At 44.6% G+C, this 24,934-nt stretch overlaps 1 long non-coding RNA gene across 1 annotated transcript in view; it reads right to left on the bottom strand.

The window, feature by feature from the left end:
• Positions 1-4,359: 4,359 nt before the first annotated feature.
• Positions 4,360-24,934, bottom strand: part of LOC146776149 (uncharacterized) — a 67,421-nt gene continuing 46,846 nt past the window's right edge. The window contains exon 3 of the long non-coding RNA XR_014972372.1: positions 4,360-5,334. This is a non-coding gene — a long non-coding RNA (uncharacterized LOC146776149). The remainder of the gene's footprint in view (positions 5,335-24,934) is intronic.

The following is a 24,934-nucleotide window of genomic DNA, read 5'->3' as shown; positions in this document are numbered from 1 at the left end:
ACAATCCGGTATTTTCCACTGGGCTTTTTGATACCTATGATAGGCGAATTACACGGACTGCTCATTATTTCTTTTAGAATTCCTTGTTCAATCATTTGGTCGATAACTAGAGCCACTCCTGCAATCACTTCTGGACTCATTTTGAATTGTGGTGTGTTTGGATACACAGCACCATTCTTCACTATTACCTGAATTGGATCTACTTTTGTCATTAGGCCAATCTATTTTCCCGTATAGTCCCACACATCTGGATTCACTGTACTTTTTAATTCTTCAGGCAGATTTTCTTCTGTAAGAAGTGAAAACAACTCATTCACTTCTGTCCCTTGCTTCGCTAGCATCATTTTAAACTCCACATCCTCATCTGGGGTCTGAAATGCAATTTCATCTGGGGTACAATAGATGGTGCAGTTCATCTTACATAACAAATCTCTTCCCAAGAGATTTACCGGGCTCGAGTCACACACCACAAACCGATGCATGTCTTTGAAGTTTCCAATATGAACTTCTAATGGGTTTGTGACTGGTGTTCAAATATGCTTATTCGAGACTCCTACAACTTGGATAGTTTCTCCCGAGTGGGGTAGGTTCGGAATTTCTGCTGCTCTCACAGTAGAACAGGTAGCACCAGTGTCCACTGAAAATGTAACATAATTACCTTCCATCTTTCCGTCAACAAATGGACCTGACTGATCTACTGCTAAAGATGCGCCAAGTATGCTTCCTCCCCCTTCAGGCACCATCATTGAGATGAGTCTGAATCACTTTCATTGCATTGCATCCAATACTGCTGACTCACACCTTGATTCTTAACAAGCGGGTCTCCTCCAAGATATCCAGTGTTCACATTGTACCTCTGCAGCTGAGCATTCACATTAGTTGATATGGGGGCTTGTGGCACCTGTAACTGTTGAGTAACTATCTGCTGCTGCTGATTTACACCCACCTCACTCTGCATCTGTGGAATTAAATGTGGGTTTCCCCCGTTATTCCTTTTAGCAGATCTACACTCATTCCTCCAATGTCCAAACGTTCCACACGCATGGCAAGGAAAGTTATTCATAGCTTCTTCCTTACTCATCCTTCGTTTCCCTTTACCTCCACTGTAATTCTGTCCATTCATACTCAGTCCATTCATTTGACTACTTGTTTGATTACTACTACTTTCCTGTTGGTCTGCTACCTTCACTTTTGCCCACATCATTTTGTCTCTCTACTTTTTATGTTTGCTATCACTTTCATCACTACAATACTTTGTATATCATAGGATTTTATCTACTGTCTTACTTTGCCAACAAATGAAATGTTGCTGTATCATGGTGCTAATCTCAGGCCTCAATCCAAACACAAAACGATTCACAAAATGTACCATGTCTTTATCTCCAATATTTTCAAAACCACTATACTCCTTAAATACCTATAACAACTTCTCATAGTATGTATGCACAGACTCCTTTGGTTCTTGGGTAGTTCTGTCAATCTTAACCCAATCCGTTTATTTTGGGGAAATCTCGATACTTCAACAAACCTGTCTACCTGTTTGTACCATTCAACCGTTTTTTCTCTTAACCTAGAAAAATCATTTGTGAAAAACAATATATCCTGTCTAGTCCAAGGAACATGAACATATCCACCACCTGGTACTTCTCTCATTGGACACACCCTTTCAACCTGTTCGGTTTCTTTCATGGGAAACAAAGCTGTTCCTTTATTAGCTGCATCTTCCTTCCTTTTTGACCATCTAACTTTCCAACGATCTACATCTCCCCATTTCTTCAAAATATTAATGATTTCTTTTATCTGAAATCTTTTTCCAGAAGCATTCAAACTTTCTAAATCTTTATCAGTGAATGCCAACCTGTATGAATTATGCAATACATTTGACTTCTCTATGTCTACTCCATACTCGTTAGCAGCTTCTGCTATTTTCTCATGTAATTTCTTTGCTCTCCATGTAATACTCTTACACAGAAACAACAATTCTTCATCATGATAGGTCCCTAATCTGTCTGGGCTTATTGTTCCGATAATCATTCCTTCTAGATCAACTTTTAACTGACTCCCATTTATACTTTGTAGTGTTTGTTTTGGCTTTGTCATTTCTTTTATGCAATTATTTAATTCTTCTGGTTAGGGACCAGCTGAACTCCCTGCTACTGGAGTATCATTTGGTCCTATTCTTCTGGGCACAAATTGAACATTTCTTTGAGGGGTCTCAGTTATCAGCTCATTAACCGGAAGGTCTAACAGTGTGTTATTTGTATTTGACAGTCCATTCCCATTCGCACCATTCCGAGTGCTGCTTCCTGGCACCGCTAATGCATGTACTTTCGACAAATTCTGTCTATCTCCGTACAATAGAACTACAGGACCAATTGTTACCGGTACCGTCAATGCCTCTGCATTCAAACTCAACTGATTCATTTTCTGAACCTGTTCCAGTCTGGCCTTATTCAACATCTTTGCATCATTTTGTCTCATTACTTTCGCTATATCAGAAACTTGCGGAGTCAATGGAGTTCCCAACTGCGGGGCACTTGGAGTCACTACCCCTAAATTCTCTTCATATGGCAGTTTTTTTTTAAATTCATAATGACTTCTATCAATTCATCATCATCAGAATCATTCATATCACCTCTTACACTTGGAGTCTCTAAATGGTTTCTTTTCTCCTTACATTTACTTCCGGTCTGCTCATCAACCGCTAAAACTGGATGTAATCCTTCTGTTACTACAGCTCTCTTCCATCTTTTCAGTTTTTCTTTCCTACTCTCTAAAGGGTATCTAAACATCATACTTCTGTAACCCTCGCTACTAATTCTATATTTTTCTCTTTCAAATGCCTCCATTTCCCATTCTTCCAATGCTTCGTACTGAGTCAATCTAGGGTTTGGGATTAAGGAATTTATTTGATTTCTCAAATTCTGCAATATCCTTACACTAAATGTACCATGTTGCGGGAAAGCTAAAATACCATCATCCTTTGTATACTCAATCCAATTTTCCATCCATATACACGTGTGATATCCTCGTTCCAACATCATAAAAGAAGCAGGTGTTTTTGGAGGCGGAACTGGAATTCCCTCTCTAGTCACAATTGGTTTATCTTTCTTAAAGAAGTTCTTAATTTTCTGACCTCCTCCACTAATCGGTCTGAACATGAATAAACAACAAACAATCTTTCCGTAAATCTACTTATTCTATTGGTTAGCTCTCGTCCTATACCAGTGTGTCTCGTACCAGTCAACCAATCAAAACACTGCTAAGTAATCAAAGTCTCAACCAATACTATCGCGGCTCACACCAACCAACCAATCACAATCCAGTACACGCTCACAGCTCGACCAATGTCGGTACAGTCTTTTCTGACGTCAGTATTACTCCTTCTACTGACCCTCCCTTCACAAAACCAGAACTTAATACACACCCGCTGCCTTGTCCAATGCCAGCGCGGCCTTTTGCGACGTCAGTATCACTCCTTCTACTAGCCCTTCCTTCACCAAATTTTACAGCAATATTTTTCAGAGTTTTCTTTAATCAAAATTCTGTTAGTAACAACACAAAACAATGCTACCTTGTCTGCTCCACTAAATAAAGAGACAGTCTTCACTTCCTCAAGAAAAATGTCCTTACTCTGCAAGTAATAATAACGACCAGCGTTATCTTACCTCTCTAACAAGCTCCGGGAGGATCTGAAACTCCACTAGGGATAAGGCCAGAGTTTCGCAAGAGGGCTTTTTGGTGAGAAAAGGAGTCTTGGTACACCCCTGGGAATAAGGCCAAAGTTTCACAGGTGGATCCTTTGCTATTTCAAACACTCTCCTTTCATACGAAATTTCCCTAAATATAACACTTACAGCCCTCCGTAGCTTTTAGGCATTATTTCAACAAAGTACTTCTGCAGTGTGATTTCTTGACCACACTCTTCTTCTGCCTACTTCCAGCAGATTCCTCAGGTATCTACATACCTGGAGTTCTAGACAACATAGAACATGACACTAATTTTTCGTGTTAAGAACATATAATCAATAATCATTACCAAACTAATCAATAATCAAATCGTCCTCTGCTACCAAGAAACTCATCTAGCGCCAATACCAATAATAGATCAGGGATCGATACGCATCAACATAATACAATGGCCCATACACATTCACCTAGTATCCCTGAGGCGCCGGTGTCAATTTGTTTCCTTTACATCGAATGTTCTTTCATTGATCCTTTCGGGACATCTGTCTTCTATCTAATCTTGATATCAACTCTTCCTCTAGTTGGTCGATGGACCAATTAGTTGAGTAGTTGATGGTAATGATAATACTAATTTACCAATCATTTAGTCAAAATTAATAACAGACTCTCTAAAGGATAACAAATGAATTTATCTCAATTAAAGGTTAAATGCTCAGTTGCAATTTGGTCACAATCAAAATATCGAAATATCATGACAGGTAATATTTTACAATGGATATAGACTCACTATGCAATGACATTATGCAATGAAGGAGTGGATAGAGTAAGAGACAAGATTCAACAAAATAATTATTCCAAACAATATTATACCTAATGGAGGGATAGATGAAGAGACAATAGGTTCATCTAAAATAATACATATCAATAATTTGTTGAGGGAGTGGATAGGTGGAGAGACAAAACATTCAGAGACAAAACATTAAAACTGATAATCTGGTAACGACATTAGCTAAATACAAAACTAACGGTCTATAGGAAGAACCACCCCTTGACCCAGGTGATGACAGGGGTTTCCCCAAGGTATACAGGAACGCAAGATCTCGAACAGGAACAGGATAAGATAGGAAACAGCTAGGCCTCTCAACAAACCGACGGACAGTGATGCATCTCCCTTCTTCTCTCCTGTCAGCCTAAGCTTAAAACCACACCCCTAAAGGTACCCTAATTAAAGTCTAAAACCCTACATGTCCGTTCCACATTAGTGCTAATTTCACGAAGCTTGACAGGGGATTGGTCGGTTTTCGGGTGGGGTGGGATGTCACCCTACTGTGATTTCACTTATATTTGACTATTCTATTGTTCAACTTCCTGTCCCATAGTCTGACTCTCAGTTCTTTCACATGAATTTTACAAATGTTACAATTAAACATTCTTTAGTCAAATTATACAGTATCCGCTGAAGTTGTCGCCTTTCACACGGTCGATCGCGGCCCTTAGCAGGCATTCAGTATCACAGCCTTCAACCTTCAGGCATCTTCTGCTGTGCTCAGCGCTTCTGGCTGCTTTGTCATGTCCGTCTCGCTCCATTCAGGGCCCTCCCTTTACAATAGTCAATCTAAGAGAAATGGTTCTTCATCCACTCCACTAAAACAAATTAAATATAGACATTCATTAATAATATGACACTGCATCCCTCACTGTTTACCACCCACCTGTGTATAATTCCCTATTAATTTAGGCCCAGATCTCTGTACTGGGGTGAATGTATGATATTGTTCTGCATTCTGTCCATCAACTGTTGTTTTTGCATTTGTCACCCCGGGTGGGAAGAGTATGCCCAGACGTGGGTCCCATGCTCTCCATGCCACTGGAATCAAGCTATCCTGGCTGAATCGGGGTGAAACCCCGAACCCGGTCCTAGGATGCTTGTTTCCAGTCCAGGGAGGACCTGGCTTGGCAGTTCAGGCTGGACTGTACCCATGAGGCACAGGGTCAAGACTGATTTGCATATGGCTGGGTTCAAACTGGAAAGGCATGGTGAGCAATAAAACAATGGATTTAGGCCCAGATCTCTGTACTGGGGTGAATGTATGACATTGTTCTGCATTCTCTCCATCAACTGTTGTTTTTGCATTAATGTTACCTAGCATAAGCATTGAGCAAAAGCAGCATTATTTATTATTTCAAAGGGGGATGCAACATGAAACTACTGGTGCACATGCCGCCTATTCATGCAGTATCTCTCGTTTCTTTTTAAAGCACACTGTAAATACAGGTTTAGTTCTTTCATATATTAACTCACGTTAGTGCAGACATGCGCAAAGCAGATTCCCTCGTGTTTATGTGTGGTGCACATTAGTGTACTACTTCTATTTATAGTTAGTACGTATTATAGGGGTATTGAATTCGAGCAGGATTCATTTTTCGCGAAACCCTGCTCCATCACTGGCAAGCAGGTCTGAACACCAAAGATGTTGCCGGAGGAATAATTCATCTCCTTAACAATGCTACAAAGAATTTGTACAGTAAATAAATATGTGTTCTTCCTGAGGGTGGCCACTGCTGAACTGTAAATTATATATTTCCTGTGGAACTCTGTCCTAACTATCTCTATACAGTTGCGACTGCCAACAATAGGTTTTAGGGGTGTTATAGTTAGCTGGACATTTCACTCGAACAAAACCATTGAAATTCCTCCGATATAGTTAGTTGTACTAACTACATCTCGCGCGCCCGCAATCCACTGCTGATGATGTCACATATTACATCATTCATGACATGGTCAGTGACATCACTGATGACATCTCAAATGACATCACTGATGACATCATCCAGTGAATGTGGTTTGGTTCGTTATTTAAATATGTATTATATATATATATTGAAAGAAAGAGGTTGCCCTTGCACGGGGAAGCACACCCGATGAGTATTGCACTTCTTTTATTGGAGGTTGTAGCAAGGTGCACAGGAGACATTCAGAGCTCTTCTTGTCACCTAACGCGTTTCGGGCTATCGCCCTTGCTCACAGGTGTTCTTCGTGGTGATTAAAAACAGTGCGCAGCCATCTTTACAAGTCCTTATACGCCCGTTCAAGTGGGCGTGTCACTAGTGCTCAAGAATTATGGTCCTTGTAGTTCGCAGAACCGTATCCCAAGTGGGGTTCTCCTCCATCTCATATTAAATTTGTCATAAAGCCCATGTGGGTTGATGAATGGCTCACCGCACAGCCTGCCACTCATAGATATCCTCCAATAATGGCCCCATCGTCCAGAAAGTGATGACTGTCCCTCGACCTCAACTCCGGTCCGCTCTGGGAGGTTGCCCTTGAACGGGCGTATAAGGACTTGTAAAGATGGCTGCGCACTGTTTTTAATCACCACGAAGGACACCTGTGAGCAAGGGCGATAGCCCGAAATGCGTTAGGTGACAAGAAGAGCTCTGAATGTCTCCTGTGCACCTTGCTACAACCTCCAATAAAAGAAGTGCAATACTCATCGGGTGTGCTTCCCCGTGCAAGGGCTACCTCTTTCTTTCAATATTAACGGCCGGTCCGGTCGTGGGGGAGCACCGCCGCAGCAGAGCGGACCGGAGTTGACGTCGAGGGACAGTCATCACTTTCTGGACGATGGGGCCATTATTGGAGGATATCTATGAGTGGCAGGCTGTGCGGTGAGCCATTCATCAACCTACATGGGCTTTATGACAAATTTAACATGAGGTGGAGGAGAACCCCACTTGGGATACGGTGCTGCGAACTACAAGGACCATAATTCTTGAGCACTAGCGACACGCCCACTTGAACGGGCGTATAAGGACTTGTAAAGATGGCTGCGCACTGTTTTTAATCACCACGAAGAACACCTGTGAGCAAGGGCGATAGACCGAAACGCGTTAGGTGACAAGAAGAGCTCTGAATGTCTCCTGTGCACCTTGCTACAACCTCCAATAAAAGAAGTGTAATACTCATCGGGTGTGCTTCCCCGTGCAAGGGCAACCTCTTTCTTTCAATATTAACGGCCGCTCCGGTCGTGGGGGCGCACCGCCGCAGCAGAGCGGACCAGAGTTGACGTCGAGGGACTGTCATCACTTTCTGGACGATGGGGCCATTATTGGAGGGTATCTATGAGTGGCAGGCTGTGCGGTGAGCCATTCATCAACCCACATGGGCTTTATGACAAATTTAACATGAGGTGGAGGAGAACCCTACTTGGGATACGGTGCTGCGAACTACAAGGACCATAATTCTTGAGCACTAGCGACACGCCCACTTGAATGGGCGTATAAGGACTTGTAAAGATGGCTGCGCACTGTTTTTAATCACCACGAAGAACACCTGTGAGCAAGGGCGATAGCCCGAAACGCGTTAGGTGACAAGAAGAGCTCTGAATGTCTCCTGTGCACCTTGCTACAACCTCCAATAAAAGAAGTGCAATACTCATCGGGTGTGCTTCCCCGTGCAAGGGCAACCTCTTTCTTTCAATATTAACGGCCGGTCCGGTCGTGGGGGAGCACCGCCGCAGCAGAGCGGACCGGAGTTGACGTCGAGGGACAGTCATCACTTTCTGGACGATGGGGCCATTATTGGAGGATATCTATGAGTGGCAGGCTGTGCGGTGAGCCATTCATCAACCCACATGGGCTTTATGACAAATTTAACATAAGGTGGAGGAGAACCCCACTTGGGATACGGTGCTGCGAACTACAAGGACCATAATTCTTGAGCACTAGCGACACGCCCACTTGAACGGGCGTATAAGGACTTGTAAAGATGGCTGCGCACTGTTTTTAATCACCACGAAGAACACCTGTGAGCAAGGGCGATAGCCCGAAACGCGTTAGGTGACAAGAAGAGCTCTGAATGTCTCCTGTGCACCTTGCTACAACCTCCAATAAAAGAAGTGCAATACTCATCGGGTGTGCTTCCCCGTGCAAGGGCAACCTCTTTCTTTCAATATTAACGGCCGGTTCGGTCGTGGGGGAGCACCGCCGCAGCAGAGCGGACCGGAGTTGACGTCGAGGGACAGTCATCACTTTCTGGACGATGGGGCCATTATTGGAGGATATCTATGAGTGGCAGGCTGTGCGGTGAGCCATTCATCAACCCACATGGGCTTTATGACAAATTTAACATGAGGTGGAGGAGAACCCCACTTGGGATACGGTGCGGCGAACTACAAGGACCATAATTCTTGAGCACTAGCGACACGCCCACTTGAACGGGCGTATGAGGACTTGTAAAGATGGCTGCACACTGTTTTTAATCACCACGAAGAACACCTGTGAGCAAGGGCGATAGCCCGAAACGCGATAGGTGACAAGAAGAGCTCTGAATGTCTCCTGTGCACCTTGCTACAACCTCCAATAAAAGAAGTGCAATACTCATCGGGTGTGCTTCCCCGTGCAAGAGCAACCTCTATATATATATATATATATATATATATATATATATATATATATATATATATATATATATATATAGCAATTTGCATTGAAGAATGGATGGATATATAAATATAAATATCTGGATGGAGGATTTAGTAGCAGTGTGATTGACTGTTTACTTGACTAATTTATAGTGTCTCACTAAATATATTGGATAGTGACAAAACTGTGTGAATATCTGTATCACTTTGTCAGTTGTTGTGTAAACTGCTGCGCCAGTTGGTTACTAGCTACGTGAAAGTCTATATTATTTATTGATTAGTTAACTGAGTATTTGTATGGGAGAGTGAAGGTGTGTGTGGTTCGGTGGGGGGTGTGTGACTGCCCAAAGATGTGTGAATAGTTGATTCAGTAGGTATCTGAAGTTAAACCTACATGTTATAACAGTTGTTTGGGTGAGTGAATATCTTTATGGGTGTGGCGATGAGCCAATATATGTCTCAATGGTATATGTCCAACAAACTAGAAAAATAAAAGCCAGTGTATGTGTCAGTTGTTGTATATAAATAAGTATACATAAGACTCAGTGATTGCATGAGTGACTGTATGGATAACTGTATAGTTGTAATAGTGTTTTTATAACACACTAAGGATGAGTTATTATCTATATGAATAGATGAAGTGGTGTTTTTATAAGTGTATAGCTAAGTAATAGTAAGTATGATCCATTGTTTGCATAAGTTAGTAGGATGACTTCATAAGTGATTAGGATGTGTGCTGGTGTGTAATGTCGATATAGGTGTATAAGTATATTTGATAGTGTTCTATTGATCATTGACAGCATGTATGAGTGAATCTATAGGTAAGTGATTAGATGTGTGTATAGATCTAGGAATCACTGAGTGGGTGTTTAGAAACTTGTATTGGTGTGTCAATAGTTTTAAATCTGGCACTCTCTATTTTACAGTGAGTGATGAAAGGTTATACTAGTGTATGATGAGGTGTATCTGATTGTCATGTGGATGATGTCATCAGTGATGTCATTTGAGATGTCATCAGTGATGTCACTGACCATGTCATGAATGATGTAATATGCGACATCATCAGCAGTGGATTGCGGGCGCGCGAGATGTAGTTAGTACAACTAACTATATCGGAGGAATTTCAATGGTTTTGTTCGAGTGAAATGTCCAGCTAACTATAACACCACTAAAACCGATTGTTTTTTCAGTGAATTTCTAAGGTTTTTTAAATGCTAATTCCTAACTATATCAGGCCTGAAACCTATGGTTTTTTCAGTGAATTTCAAGGGTTTTTTAAATGCTAATTCCTAACTATATCAGGCCTGAAACCTATATTTTTTTCAGTGAATTTCAAAGGTTTTTTAAATGCTAATTCCTAACTATATCAGGCCTGAAACATATGGTTTTTTCAGTGAATTTCAAAGGTTTTGTAAATGACAATTTTTTTTTTTTTTTATATTTTATTTATTGCGTCTGATCAGCATTATAATGTACACAAACCAGTAAATGACAATTTTTAATGTATTAATTGTTATACTGATTTTTTTTATACTAATTTACTACATTTTTTTAACTATTTATTAGATATTTAGATTTCTTTTCAAATTACATTATACATTACAATACAAAATATACTTTCTCAGAATGAATTACTTTAGTTTAAATACTTTGCAAATAGGCAATAGATTTTTAAGTAGAGTAGTTACAGTTGTTGCAATGGGCAACACAATTTCAAACACAATGCAACATTGAGCTCAATGTGAATTTCTAGTCAAATGCAATTAGTTACTTTATGGATTACTTTTCTAACCACAGGACTGGATCCTAGATTCAGTCCTTGGACATCTCCTATAAACAGTTGAGTAAAAGCGTTTTGGTTACAGTAGTGATTTTTAAGGAATATTATTGTATTTTAAAAGTTGACACTTAGAACATTTTTCACATAGAATCACCAATGTTATCCTATGGCAGAAAATTCTCTTAGCAGGTAAGTAGTATTATCGTTACTTTTTCTTACTCAGTGGTGGATCCTTGATCCAGCACAGGTGAATCTCCTGTACACAGTTGAAAGAATGTGTTTAAGTCATACAGACGATTTTTTTGGGAATATTTTTAGTTTGTGAAAATAGACACTTAGAAACTTTTCTACTTAAAAGCACACAATGGATTCCTATGGAAGGAAATACAAGTTACTGGTAAGTACGCTTAGAATTACTTCTCAGGGTCAGTGCTGGGCTAAAAGATGCAGCCCTGGGTTCTCTCCTGAGAACAGGTGAGTAAATCGGAATTCGTGGTTCGGCTGATTTTAGAGGAATATTTGTACATTTCAAAAATGGACAGAAACTTTTCTGCTGAAAACCACACAATGGATTCCTATGGAAGGAAATACAAGTTACTAGTAAGTATGCTTAGAATTACTTTTCAGGCTCAGTGCTGGTCTAAAAGATGCAGCCCTGGGTTCTCTCCTGATAACAGGTGAGTAAATCGTAATTTGTAGTTTGGCTGATTTTAGAGGAATATTTGTACGTTTCAAAAATGGACACTTAGAAACTTTTCTGCTGAAAACCACACAATGGATTCCTATGGAAAGAAATACAAGTTACTGGTAAGTACGCTTAGAATTACTTTTCAGGGTCAGTGCAGGGCTAAAAGATGCAGCCCTGGGATCTCTCCTGAGAACAGGTGAGTAAATCGGAATTCGTAGTTCGGCTGATTTTAGAGGAATATTTGTACATTCAAAAATGGACACAGAAACTTTTCAGCTGAAAACCACACAATGGATTCCTATGGAAGGAAATACAAGTTACTGGTAAGTACGCTTAGAATTACTTTTCAGGGTCAGTGCTGGGCTAAAAGATGCAGCCCTGGGTTCTCTCCTGATAACAGGTGAGTAAATCGGAATTCGTAGTTCGGCTGATTTTAGAGGAATATTTGTACAATGGTAAAGGAAGGGGCGGGGCCTGAAGTGACGTGTGCAAACACGCCCTGTGGCGCGTTTTAAGTTGGGGAATTAATTCCTCTTCAATCCTACGGTCCCCTGGGGGCCAACTAGCCCACCAGGTACCTCCAGTATGCGTCAGGGAGCTGCGTTGCAGAGCGGTGTTCAGAGGCCACGCCCCTTTTTACAACACTCTGCAACGCAGCTCCGTGGCGCTTCCTGGAGGTACCTGGTGGGCTAGTTGGCCCCTAGGGGACCTCTGGATTGAAGAGGAATTAATTCCCCAACTTAAAACGCGCCACAGGGCGTGTTTGCACACATATCACCCCAGGCCCCGCCCCCTACCTTCACCACTGTGCAAACGCGCCCCGTAGCGTGTTTTAAGTTGGGGGATTAAGTCCCCTTGAATCCTGAGGTCCCCTGGCGGCCAACTTGCCCATCAGGTACCTCCAGGATGCGCCAGGGAGCTGCGTTGCAGAGAGGTGTTTGGAGGCCACGCCCCTTTTTCCAACACTCTGCAACGCAGCTCCGTGGCGCTTACTGGAGGTACCTGGTGGGCTAGTTGGCCCCTAGGGGACCTCTGGATTGAAGAGGAAAGAATTCCCCAACTTAAAATGCGCCACAGGGCGTGTTTGCACAGCGTCACCTCAGGCCCCGTCCCCTACCTTCACCACTGTGCAAACGCGCCCCGTGGCGCGTTTTAAGTTGGGGGATTAAGTCCCCTTGAATCCTGAGGTCCCCTAGCAACCAACTAGGCCACCAGATACCTCCAGTAAGCGCCACGGAGCTGCGTTGCAGAGAGGTGTAAAAAGGGGTTTGGCCTCATTACACCTCTCTGCAATGCAGCCCCCTGGCGCATACTGGAGGTTCCAGGTGGGTTAGTTGGCCCCCAGGGACCCCCAGTATTCAAGGGGAATTAGTTCCCCCTCTGCAAACGCGCCAGGGGGCACGTTTGCAGAGTGGTGTAAGGAGGGGGCGTGGCCTCTGGCCGATCCCGGTCTTTTTTATTTATTTTTTAGAAGGGGGGCTGTGTAGCCCCCCTTCTTTTTCATTTATTATGGCCCTGGGGACCCATCCGCCAGGGCCTGCCCCCAATTTTTGTTTATAAATTATTTTTTTTTAATGGAGGGGGGCTGCGTAGCCCCCCTCCTCTGGCCACTTTAAGGCCCCGGGGACCCCATCCCGCGGGGCCGGCCATTGTTTTTTTAAATTAATTTATTTTTTAATTGGGGAGGCGGGCCACGTGACCCCCATCCCAGGCCACTTATGGCCCCGGGGACCCCATCCCCCGGGGCCTGGCCTCTGTTGGGGGCCGTGGGGGGGTCCCCAATCCCTAACGCCTGGCACAGCCTGGCACAGTCTTGGGCAACATGGCATTGGGTTGGCATTTGGGCCAGGGGACCCCATTCCCCGGGCAGTTACAGCCGCCGCAAAATTTAGGTGGGGTGGGGGTGGCTGCAGGACAAGGGAAATAATAATAAGAAAATAAAAAAGTACCTGTTCCAACGCTGTCTGCCGCCTCAGTTCTCCTCTTCTTCCTGATGGTGTCCCAGCACAGGCTCCCCACCCAATCCTGGCACTGCTCTCAATAGCATGAGAGTAGCGCCAGGATTGGTTTGAGCACCTTGGTCTGCTGCTCATACAGTGCCTGGGAGTCTGTGCTGTTACTCCAACCCGGCTGTGCAACACAGCTGGGTTGGGGAAACCTAAGTGAGCATGACGGTTTGGCCAGCCTAAGATGGCTGGCCAAACCGTCATGTGCACTTAGGTTGTGCACTACTTCCCTGCTGGCTGTGCCTGTGATGACAGCCAAGCCCCTCCATGCCCAGACTTTTCTGGCTCTAGAGGGAAAAAGTAAAAATAAAATGATAATAAAACCAATTTATTATCATTTTATTTTTCCCTTTGCGGGTAGGGGGGGGACGCCGCTGTCCCCGTGGCCATGCCATATACATTAGGTGGAGGGGGGCATTCGGCACCCCTTCCCAAGCCTTCATAGGCTCCAAGCACCCCATTTCCCACGGCCGAATTCGAAGGGGAGGCGGACATGTGGCTCCCCTCCCTGAGACTTATCAGGCCGAAGGGACTCCATTCCCCGGGCCCAAAGCCAATAAATAAATAATATTACTCACACTTGTATTGCACTTGCACTTTTATGGCCCTGGAGACAGAAATAAAGTTATTTGAAAGTAAATGAAATAAAATAAGGGAGTTGAGCGGCCACCCTCCCCAAGCTTTATTAGGCCGTGGGGTGCCCAGGACCAAATACAATTAAACAGGAGAAGGGGTCGTGCTGATCGCCCTCCCCCAACCCCCAGATGAGACTTGTTAGGCCCCGGGACCCCATCCCCTGGGACCAAATGTAATACAAATCAAGGGAGGGGGCAGCGCAGCCCCCTCCCCCCAGCCTTATTAGGTCCCAGGATCCCTTCCCCTGGGCAGAATAATTAATAAAGGGAGGGGGCGCATGGCCACCCTCTCCTAGCCTTTATAGGCCCTGGAGGCCCCATCCTCCAGGGCCGTACCTTATTTTAAAGGGGAGAGGGCCTCCTCCCTGGGCCTATTTTGGCCACGGGGACCCAATCCCCTGGGGCCAGCCTCAAATATAGGTGGATACTCCGGTGCAATATGTGCTTTGTTTCCCTGCCTGCCTCAGTGTAGGCAGGGAAACAGAACACAAGTCTGCTTCCAGCTGACGAAATCATTTTTAAATCTCCGGCTGGCTGGGAGCAGACTTTGTCTTTGCTCCCGTTTTGCTGGAAATTTGAAAATGCTCCCCTCAGAAGGGAGCAAACACATGCAGTAGTTCAGGCAGGGCAACTACTGTGTCCAGGGGGTGGGCTCCCAGGAACACAATAAGTGAGTTGACTCCAGAGGATGGGGTTACCGGGGCCTTTAACGGCTCAAGGAGGGGGCCCCGTGGCCACCCCTCACTTTTAAATAAAGTGACAGCCCTGGGGGATGGGGGTCCCCGGGGCATTTTTAAGGCTCGGGGTCAGGGGCCACACAGCTCCTCCTCCTTTTTTTTACATGTTGGCCCCGGGAGATGAGGTCTCCGTGGCCCAAGTAGACTCTGGGAGGGGGACATGCAAGTGACCAGCGGACGCTATTAGTGGGGGAAATTCCACTCCCAGGCTGCCCTACTGCTTTTCCCAGGAAATGGGGCCACCGGAGCAATTATAGTGCACCCATATTCCCCACAGCGTGAGACGCGCTTGTGACCAGAGGACACTGTTGGTGGGGAACTTCAACTCCCAGGCTGCTCTGCTGCTTTGCCCTGTGGAAGGGGCCGCTGGAGCACTTATAGTGTGCCCATATTCCGCACAGCCCGGGACGCGCCCGGTCCAAGACTAATCTCGGCCCGTCTGAGCCAGGAAGAGGCAGGACCACCCCACTAACACCTACGCCCTAAGCTCAAGTTTCCACATGTTACATGATGGCAGGAACGGGTTAAGGCTCACGTAACGGTAAGATTTAAAAACAATCTACCAACAAGAGACTTGAATTGTTAGCCTGTTTTTGAGATAATGATAAAAAGGAAAGCTTGGAGTAGCCCTCAGGGGGAGGTAAATAATAACACAATGTGAACTGCAACATTGATGAAATAGATAACCTCATTGAGGAGGGGAATCAATACTGAACAAGAGAAATATGACGGAATGTCCAGACTCTGTGCAAAGAATAGCAGAAATCTTCAAAAAGGGCAGTAAACCAAAGATATTAAGTAAGCCCTCACAATATATACCCAATAAATGAGGACAGGATGGCTGTCAATCTTACAACAGGAACTAATGGCAAGGCAGTAGTTTCACAGTAGGCCACTGAGATGCAGATTAAGGAGCATGTTTAGCTTGACCATAATGTAGGGCATGCATCTGATGGAGTGATTATCCCTGAGATTGCTTGCACAAATCAATAAAGCCCCCTTATTACCCTTGAAGCAGGGAAAGATCCTGCTAACAAGAAGGACTCAGGAAGGTCAACATTCCATGCTACAAATAACAAGGCCTCTGCTTGTGACTGTAACAAAGAAGCTAGCACATTAAAGGAGATCATTGTGCGGGTGGGGGAGAAATAACTCAATTACAAGCGCAGATTGAACTATTAATGAATAAAATCAAAGGAATGCAGCTGACCATACCAGAGGGCAGAGGGAAGGATGCATGAGAGAAGCTTGTACTAATATTGATAACTTAAGTGGGGGCGGGGGGAGTGCTACTAATTGCTTCACTGACTCAGACAAGCGCCATACCGCAAACATGCGCCCACAGTCCCTCTATCATGGCGATCAGAATAGAAACCAATGGAAAAGGATAATAAAGCGACAAACATGAAACATTTATGAGTATACAGGCCTAGATAAGAGCAGCACTGCATTCACACAGAAGAAGATAGCCCTCCAGAACAGGGTAGAAAGACAAACTCTCAATTTGCTTAAAAATCATGTAATTCATTTAATTCACATAGTAATCCCACAATGTATCCCTGGGTAGGAAACCAACCCCTGAAGAGGGAACATTGACTAATCCTCCCTGTGCATACACCGCAAATATTGCAGGATAAGCACCATGGAGATAGATCGGAGTGGGGACACAGTGCTATTGAAAAGGAAGTCAAACAGAGAGATGAAGTAAGAGGCAGGAGAGGAGAGTCCCCCGGGCCTGAATGAGGCACATAAGGGCAATGACACCAAATGATCACTGTCCCTAGGCTGCCGAATGTAGCTAAGGAAGATAATGATTCCTTAATAAATGAAGGAACACATCGGATTAGGCATCGCAGACATTGTTACTCTTTGATAAGATCTGACCTCCTTACTGTGAAACACTACTATCATAACGGGGAATGCGATTATATAGTTTTGGAATTATCCAAAGAGGAATTTGCAATAGGACTGGAGTGCTTAGACAAGCACACCTCGCCCCCCAAGGGCTTCAAAATTCAGAATAAGTATAACTCCCCCCTACAAAGGAGTGCCCTCTTAACAAAATGGGAGAAACTCATGCTACTCATCATAGGGAAATAGCGCAGTCAGTAGTTAAAGGTGAAATTGTTGCTAATCCCAAGGAGACAGACTGACACATTGAGATCCTGTCAATATCAAACAGGGTGATTTGGCCTCGGGAGACCACTCCAACCACAACCACGCTAGAGCATTTAGCCATGCAAGCAACTACTGCTGAGATTAGAAGTAAGGGGAGGTCATGCCAAATCCCACAAATGCATCAGGTATTAGATGCCCCCACGGAGATTGAGACTGGCAAGCTTTTGTAGATGGCTTTCACATCTGTGTATCTGGTTTTGAAAATTATAGTTTAGAAGCAATTCCTTCAGCAGCTGGTCGGCCGTCAGTCGGGTTGACAATATGGATAAAGACAGTGCTAGCCTGGAGAGTAAATCGGCTTAATCTTAAATTGACTGACATGCTGGAGCTAAATATTAACTCATTTAATGGAGAATTTGTAGTAAGGCTGTTGAATTTATATAATCGCTTACGAAGTTTGAACCGTGAATCGTCGACATTACTTGCCCTGGAAGACTTTTTGGAACATTCTAAAAACACCAATCATCTTATTTTGGCTGGCGATTTTAATGTGATTTTTGAACCCTTGGATGTGGTCCAAATGAGCAGGAAGATGAGGATAGGGGTATCCCCAGATTGATGATTCCATCATTAGTAAAAAAAAAGGCTGAAGGTAGCATTGCAGACTGGATCTTTGACACTACTACATGGCCTACATGCAAGGACTGGCCCTACACCATCAGATAATGGAGCTAGCTACATATTTAAGAGAGCATCTACAGAAAAAGAAATTGACTATCTTAATTGATTTATCTTTATCATCCAATTCACAAGATATGAGTGTCATCGAACGCCATGATGGCGACCATAATGCCCTAGCGCTGGATTTCACAACTATTCCCTTCTCATGCTGTAATCATACACCTCAACAAGTAGAAGTGCAAGCCTTTTATGCTAACAACAGGAGGCAAATAAAGTGGTGCATTATACCATCTAATCAGCATACTGTAGCCCATACTGCTCAACAATCAAACACAGGTAGATTTCCCTGGTATGTGTATTTTCAATTGATTGATGGAATCGATCAGGGAATATTTCTATAAAGATGTCAAGGGGAAAGCGTTTAAATCTGATGGTGCCTTATGGTATGATACACGCTGTAGACTGGGTAGACAGAAATTGCTGGCTGCTGTTAATAGTGGCAATAGAGATGCCATTATAGACGAGAGGAAATAACACAAACGTACACAATACGGGGCTAGGAGGAATTAGGATGATAAGATATGGTGAGAATTGGCTAGAGTGGCCATACTGAAAGGTGGCATAACATTGTGGCACTTACTGACTAAAGGTACAACACATGCAGTAAGGGAGGAAGAATTCTTCATCCTACCACATACATGAGTAAAACACTTCAGTAAGCCATATTCCTATTAGAATGATGAGGTGGGCCCTGAGGACCCAAAGACCATTTGTTCAGCGATTTTGAGAGGCAAGATGTTTCTCCAATTACGTTCACAAGGGAAGAGACATTGTCAGCTATAGACAATATGAAAAAAGGGAAATCCCCAGGTCTTGACAAGATACCCAGAGATCTTTTCTGCTCTGAACCGGTAGTCTGGCACTATATTTTGAATCAGCTATCCAATGCTATAGCAAAGGGGGCGTTGATACCAGAAACATGGAAGGGTGCTTGTAGGAAACTGGGTGTTTGTTGCAATTGTCCTCCTTCTTTTTATCCCCCTATGTTAGCTGCCAGATGCTGATTTTCAACTCTGACAGTGCACTGAGGCCTGCTCACCAGAACTCAGTGCTAGTGCTCTTTCCTTAAAACAAGGAATATCTGGTTGTTTACAATTGCCCAAGGACTTTACCACCCCTGTAAGTCCCTAGTAAACAGCACCCCTGGTACCCAGGGCACAAGTACTAGAGGGGGTCCCTAAGGGCTACAGCATATCATATGCCAACCTAAGGGACCCACACACAAATTCTACACAGACTGCCAGAGCAGACTACGTGACATGGTGCAAACCATGAGCAAAAACTTGACATGGTACACTCCTGTGTGCCATGCCAAAGTCATTGCATTTAATATAGGTAAGTCACCCCTACAGCAGTTCTTTGAGATCTAAGGCAAGGTGCATTATATTTTGTGTGAGGGCATATCTACACGAGCAGATATGCCCCTTTAATGTCTAGTTCTATTGCTAGATATTATAAGTAAACACGGAAGCCATCATAAGGTATGTACTGGGCACTGGTCAAAACGAGTTACCCAGCCACATAACGGCTTCACTGAAACACATGGTGTTTGGTTTCAAACACCTCATATTAATACACCCACACTGATTCCAGTGATATTAGTACATGCACCCAGAGGGTACCTTAGAGGTACTCCCTGTTCCCTACTAGTCCTCTAGAGTGCTGGCTGATTGGTCCTGTCCAGCCTGCCACCACAGATGAGTTTCTGAACCCCTAGGTTGTGAGAGCCCCGATCTCAGAGGTCAGAAACAATGTCTTCCCTGGAAGGAAGTATTTACACCTCCCCCAGCAGGCTGGCTAGTAAATTAGCATGCCAAGGCACCCTGGCTTTGATATGCAAGCTTGGTTTCCCCCAGACCTGGGAGATGCCACCCTCTGCCCCTTGGCCCATTTGGCACCAGGACAGGCAGGAAATTAACTATGCAAGGAGGTGTACCTCCATGCTAGTCACACCCCTAAGGTGGGAAAGCCTAAAGTGAACATGAATGAGTAAATTCTACCATCTTGTGTTTGGAGGAATTAGGAACTCTGGGACAGGGTGATGCCCACTTACCACAGGAAGTGGTAATCTAAGGGGTATAGTGATCCCAGAGGCAAGTAGTCCATTAGCTACTACCCTTCACTCCCCTTAACGCCCCTAAATTGAGTATTTAGGTGGCTCCGTGACACCTGGAAATCAGATTCAAATACTGGGAACTGAGGAAGAAAGAAGATGGACTGAAGAGAGCAAGAACTGAAGACCTGCACCCTAGATTGGCGCCAAACCCTGCCAGGCTGCCAAGAGTTGGACACCCTCCCCAGACCCTTAAAGGACTACACAGCAACTCAACAACCAAGAACGATCTCCCTTGGAATAGAGAAGCTGCTTTCCTGCATCTGCAGGCACCACAAAGCACCTGCCAGTCCACCGTGTTGCTAGCCATCTGGCTCACTGAAAAAGTAGCGCAACAGGAGAAAGGTATTGGTGCTCACAGAAGTCAGAAACATCTACTTGCCAAGTTTGCAGGTGCCAGAAACCCCAGGAGCCACCTAGCACCAATACCCTGGATACCGGAGCAGTTGCAGCAACCAAGGCTTGTTGGTGGTCCAGTCCGGACTCCAAAAGCACAAAGCATGGCCTACCATCGAGGGACATCAGGACCCACCATGCCAGCACCGAGAGGGGTCCTGCTGCCCTGATTCCCCTCTTCGCTAGGTCACCAAGAAACAGAATGAGCCTCTGACTAACCCCGACCTGATGCCTCAAAGCACCCCGGCACTCCACAGCTCAAGTCCGAGGCAGGTCATGTTGCCAATATGGTTCTGAGACCCTGAAGAGCTAAGACCACTCTTGGGTTGGGCCAGACTGGTCCCCCTCTCGCCGCCTGCAGCCCCTTTCTGCAGAGACAAAGAACTGCAAGAGCCTTCAGCAACAAAACCCCGCTGGACAAAGCCCTACTGTACAGAAGCCTCCCTAGTCCGAGTTCAAGTGGACGATGGTGTCCCTGCTTGCCCAAGACCCTCAAAATCAGAACCCCCATGTGGGTTCAACTGGATTGCCCCCCCCAGTCCCCACTTGCAGCCTCTTTTCAACAGGACCATTTCCCATTCGCTTGAATGGGGCACCCAAAACCGAAAAGCCCCTCTGCACACGGACGCCCCAGAGCCGACCGAGGTGACTTGCTGGAGCTGCCTTGGACCTTGCCCCATACTTATCATAAGTCCAGAAGAATAGTCCTGTAACTCGTTCACAAGTAACCATATGCAGTATATGCTTTTCTCAATAGGATATCATTATGGCTTAAAAGAAACAAATACAGTGCATTTTCTATTTCCTGAAAAATCACTACTACGAAAAATACTTACACGATTTTTAATGATCTCGGTGTCTAAATTCATATAAAATCTGTGTGATATTTTCATAAATTGGGGGTCAGATTCATTTACTGAGTGTATGCCTCACTTAATGACTTCAATATATGTTCAATATATGCCTCTGATAAGCCAAAATTCCTTGCCCACAATAACCAAATAGAGAGCATTTGGGATTATTTTAACCCCTGTAAACCAGTAAGGGTCACCTGGCCCCTCTGCACAGTGTCTCTCATTTTGGTGCACTGTATAGAGAGTCAGCTTCCTACAGTGCTGAAATGGTCCTGATATATAAGAAAGGTGATAAAGGTGATCCAGCTAACTACCGGCCTATCAATTTGCTAGATAATGCACAGAAGTTATTTAGCAGGCAGAAGATTCAAACCTGGGTGGAAATGAAACAAGTCCTGTCACACCTCAAGGGGACTTCAGGTCCCACAAACGTACCATAGATCGGGTATTCCGTTTTATTTTAATACTCTGGAAAACTGTGATTTTAAATAAGGAACATTTATATGTAGTATTTGTTGATTTGCGAGCAGAATTTGATCTAATACCTCGAGAGAGACTTTAGAAGGCACATAAAGATATTGGAATGCCAACTAATCTGTTACACACTATAAAACGCTTGTATAGTAATAATTACACCCAGGTAAGATGGGGCAGGAAGGGTGAATTAACAGAACATATAAATGTTAGTAGGGGTGCTCAACAGGGATGTGTCTTAGCATCAAACCAAAATTGTTAACATTATATATTAATGGGCTTATTGAGAACCTATATGATTGTAATGATGGCTCCTCGAAATTAGCAGATCAAAGGATCCCTGCCTTGATTTTCTAAGACAATTCATTATTAATTTCCAAAACACCGATGGGATTACAGAACCTAATGGACTAATTCTCAACCCCCTGTAATAAGTAAGGCCTGGAAATGAATGTGTCCGAAATGAAATTTATAACCTTTCGTCCACATAGGACTTTTAGAGGGAAGGTAAAGTTAGGATTTACTAATTTGGAACAAGTCAAAGACTTTGATTACCTGGGTGTAACAATTGCTAGCACTTTATCTTGGGCACTCCAAATAGCCAAGAATCAGTTGATTCTACAGTATGCTGGCTCAGCTGTTGTGAAACAATGAAATAGTTGTAATTATTGATATCACCTGCTCCTGAAATTTATGGTGCAGGAGGGCTTGGTGCAGCTCTATATGGAGCAAAGATCTGAGGTACAGATCAAATTGATAGGGTTGGAGAAGACTGAAAATAGGTTTATAAGGTCTATACTCAGGCTGCCACAAATTGCCCCCCTTACACCAATGCGGTTAGACCTTCGTTTAAAGAGTGTATTATTGCATGTGGCAATCCTTAAACCCTTGATATATTGGTTTAGGATCTGGACTATCAAAATCCCAATTCTTCTCAGGCAAGCACTTTTAGAGGTGAAAACCCAGGATAAGTCTGGGCTAATACCTTGAGTCAGACATATCAAGACTTTGATGTGTAAGATGGGTCGATGTAAAGCCTGGGATGATCCCAAGCAGATGAACAAGCAAATGTTGGGCCTGCCAAAGATGAGGAATTCGAATTACATCCAAGGAAACTGGCTGCTTAAACCAGACCACAAGAAATACAGAGGGTTCTACCCCTCAAAAAGGTTGTGAAAAAGGACGTGGTGAAAAAGGCAACTTGCGCGGAGCCAGCAATGTGCCAGGTGGAACCACCAATAAGAAATATCCCTTCTTCCCTACCAGGGGTGGAGGGAAGATTGCAATGGTTCAGCCACAAGTGGACATCCATTACAAACCATGAGGGTTTTTCACAGACAATTCCACCCCGCCAACAGTCCTGACCCTGTCCTTTAGCCTTCTCACGAGAAGGGACACAGGTGGTAAACAGAGAAGTGAAAGGTCTTCTGGAGAAAGGGGCCATTACACAATCAGTTCTTCACCCCAGGGAATTCCTGAGCAATCTATTCCTGGTCGAGAAAAAGGACAAAGGGTTCAGAGCAGTACTAAATCTGCGGGATTTCAATCGATGGGTGGTATACCGCAATTTCAAAATGGAGGGCATTCACCTCCTAAGAGACGTCTTGTTGCCCAACCACTGGTTAGTACAGCTAGACTTGAAGGACGCCTACCTCACCATCCAGATTTTCCCTCCCCACAGGAACTTTCTGCAAATCCAGTGGAACGGCCAGATTTACAAGTTCACTTGCCTGCAGTTCGGTCTGTCCTCATGCCTTGGTGCTTCACCAAAGTGTTGAGGCTGGTCATGGAACGGCTACGAGCACGGGGCATGAGACTCATAGTATACCTGAACAACATCCTTCTGATGCACCAGGAGAAAACCATTCTACTCTTACGACTCCGGATGACTTAGTACTTGTTAGAGGACCTACGCTTTTTACTAAATGACTAAAAGGCAGACTTTGTGCTGGTGCAGCAGATGATCTTTTTGGGGTTCGAGGTCGAAACGGTATGCCAGTGTCTCAGGTTACCCCAAAAGAAGATGCTCTTGATTTGCTGGGAGTTGCGCAGAACCTTGATGAGAGACAGTGCTTCCCTTCAGCATTTGGCCAGGATTGTGGGCCTTCTTTAATTGGCGATTCAAGCTATCTTCCCAGGTCCATTGCATTACCAGGAGCTACATCGCCTAAGGCTCAACACCTGGGGCCTGACATACACGCAGGAGATTTCTCTTTCTCCAGAGGCCTGAAAGGAGCTCTGCTGGAGGCTCGAACATATGCAAGCCTGGAACGGCAGAGTCATTTTCGGATCGGTCCTGGACCTGGTGATCGAATTAGATGCCAGTTGTCGAGGTTGTGGAGCGCGCTGTGGGGATACTACCACAGGCGGACAGTGGTCAGAGCAAGAAGAGTCTCCACATCAATTGCCTGGAGCTCCTCGCGAGATCCTTGGTGGTTCGGAGCCTGGCAGCCAACAAGGTCTCCTGCGCCATCTTGTTGAAGATGGACATTTCAGGAGTGAGAAACATCAAGCGTCTAGGAGGCATGAGATCCAAGGTACTGGCAGATTTGGCCAGGGACTTTTGGCACAACTGTCTGGATCACAAATTGTCAGTAACACGGAATATCTTCCAGGGAAGCTCAACCAGACGGCAGATTGGCAATCCAGACACCTAAAGGATTACAGCGCCTTGAAGCTGGACCCCTCTCTACTTCAGAGCCTGATGAGTCGGTGGGGACCGTGTCAGGTAGACCTTTTTGCGTCCTGCCTCAATCAGCTTCCCCGTTTTTTAAGCTGCCATCTGGATCTCCTCGCTAAAGTGACCAGCACCTTCCTGCAGGATTGGAGCCAGTTCTGGGGGTATGCGTTTCCCCCATTCTTCATGATAGCTAGACTCACAGCATTGATCAGATGTCAGAAAGTGGAAGTGATTTTGGTGACACCGCTTTGGAAATTGCAAGTTTGGTATCCAGTTTTTCTAGAACTTTCTATGGATTTTCCAATCCAACTTCGACTGACTCCTCTTCTACTGACAGATTCACATGGCAACTTGCACCCACTGGTTCAGGAAGGGTCTCTCCGACTCATGAGTTAGAGGATTACAGGAGACGGTAGGAGATCCCGGGCCTTTCGTCAGGGGCTTCCTCCCTCATCAGAAGAGCCTGGGCAGACTCTACGGTCAAGATGTATGGTTCCGCGTGGAGAAGGTGGCCACGCTGGTGTGTGTGACGGGGTTTGGATCCCATGGGGGCAGATATAGCGAATGTTGTCAAATTCTTGTCTGAACTAATGAACAAG

The sequence above is a fragment of the Triturus cristatus genome, chromosome 12 (assembly GCF_964204655.1).
Source record: "Triturus cristatus chromosome 12, aTriCri1.1, whole genome shotgun sequence".
Classification (NCBI taxonomy): domain Eukaryota; kingdom Metazoa; phylum Chordata; class Amphibia; order Caudata; family Salamandridae; genus Triturus; species Triturus cristatus.
This window is presented reverse-complemented; position numbering and strand designations above follow the sequence as displayed.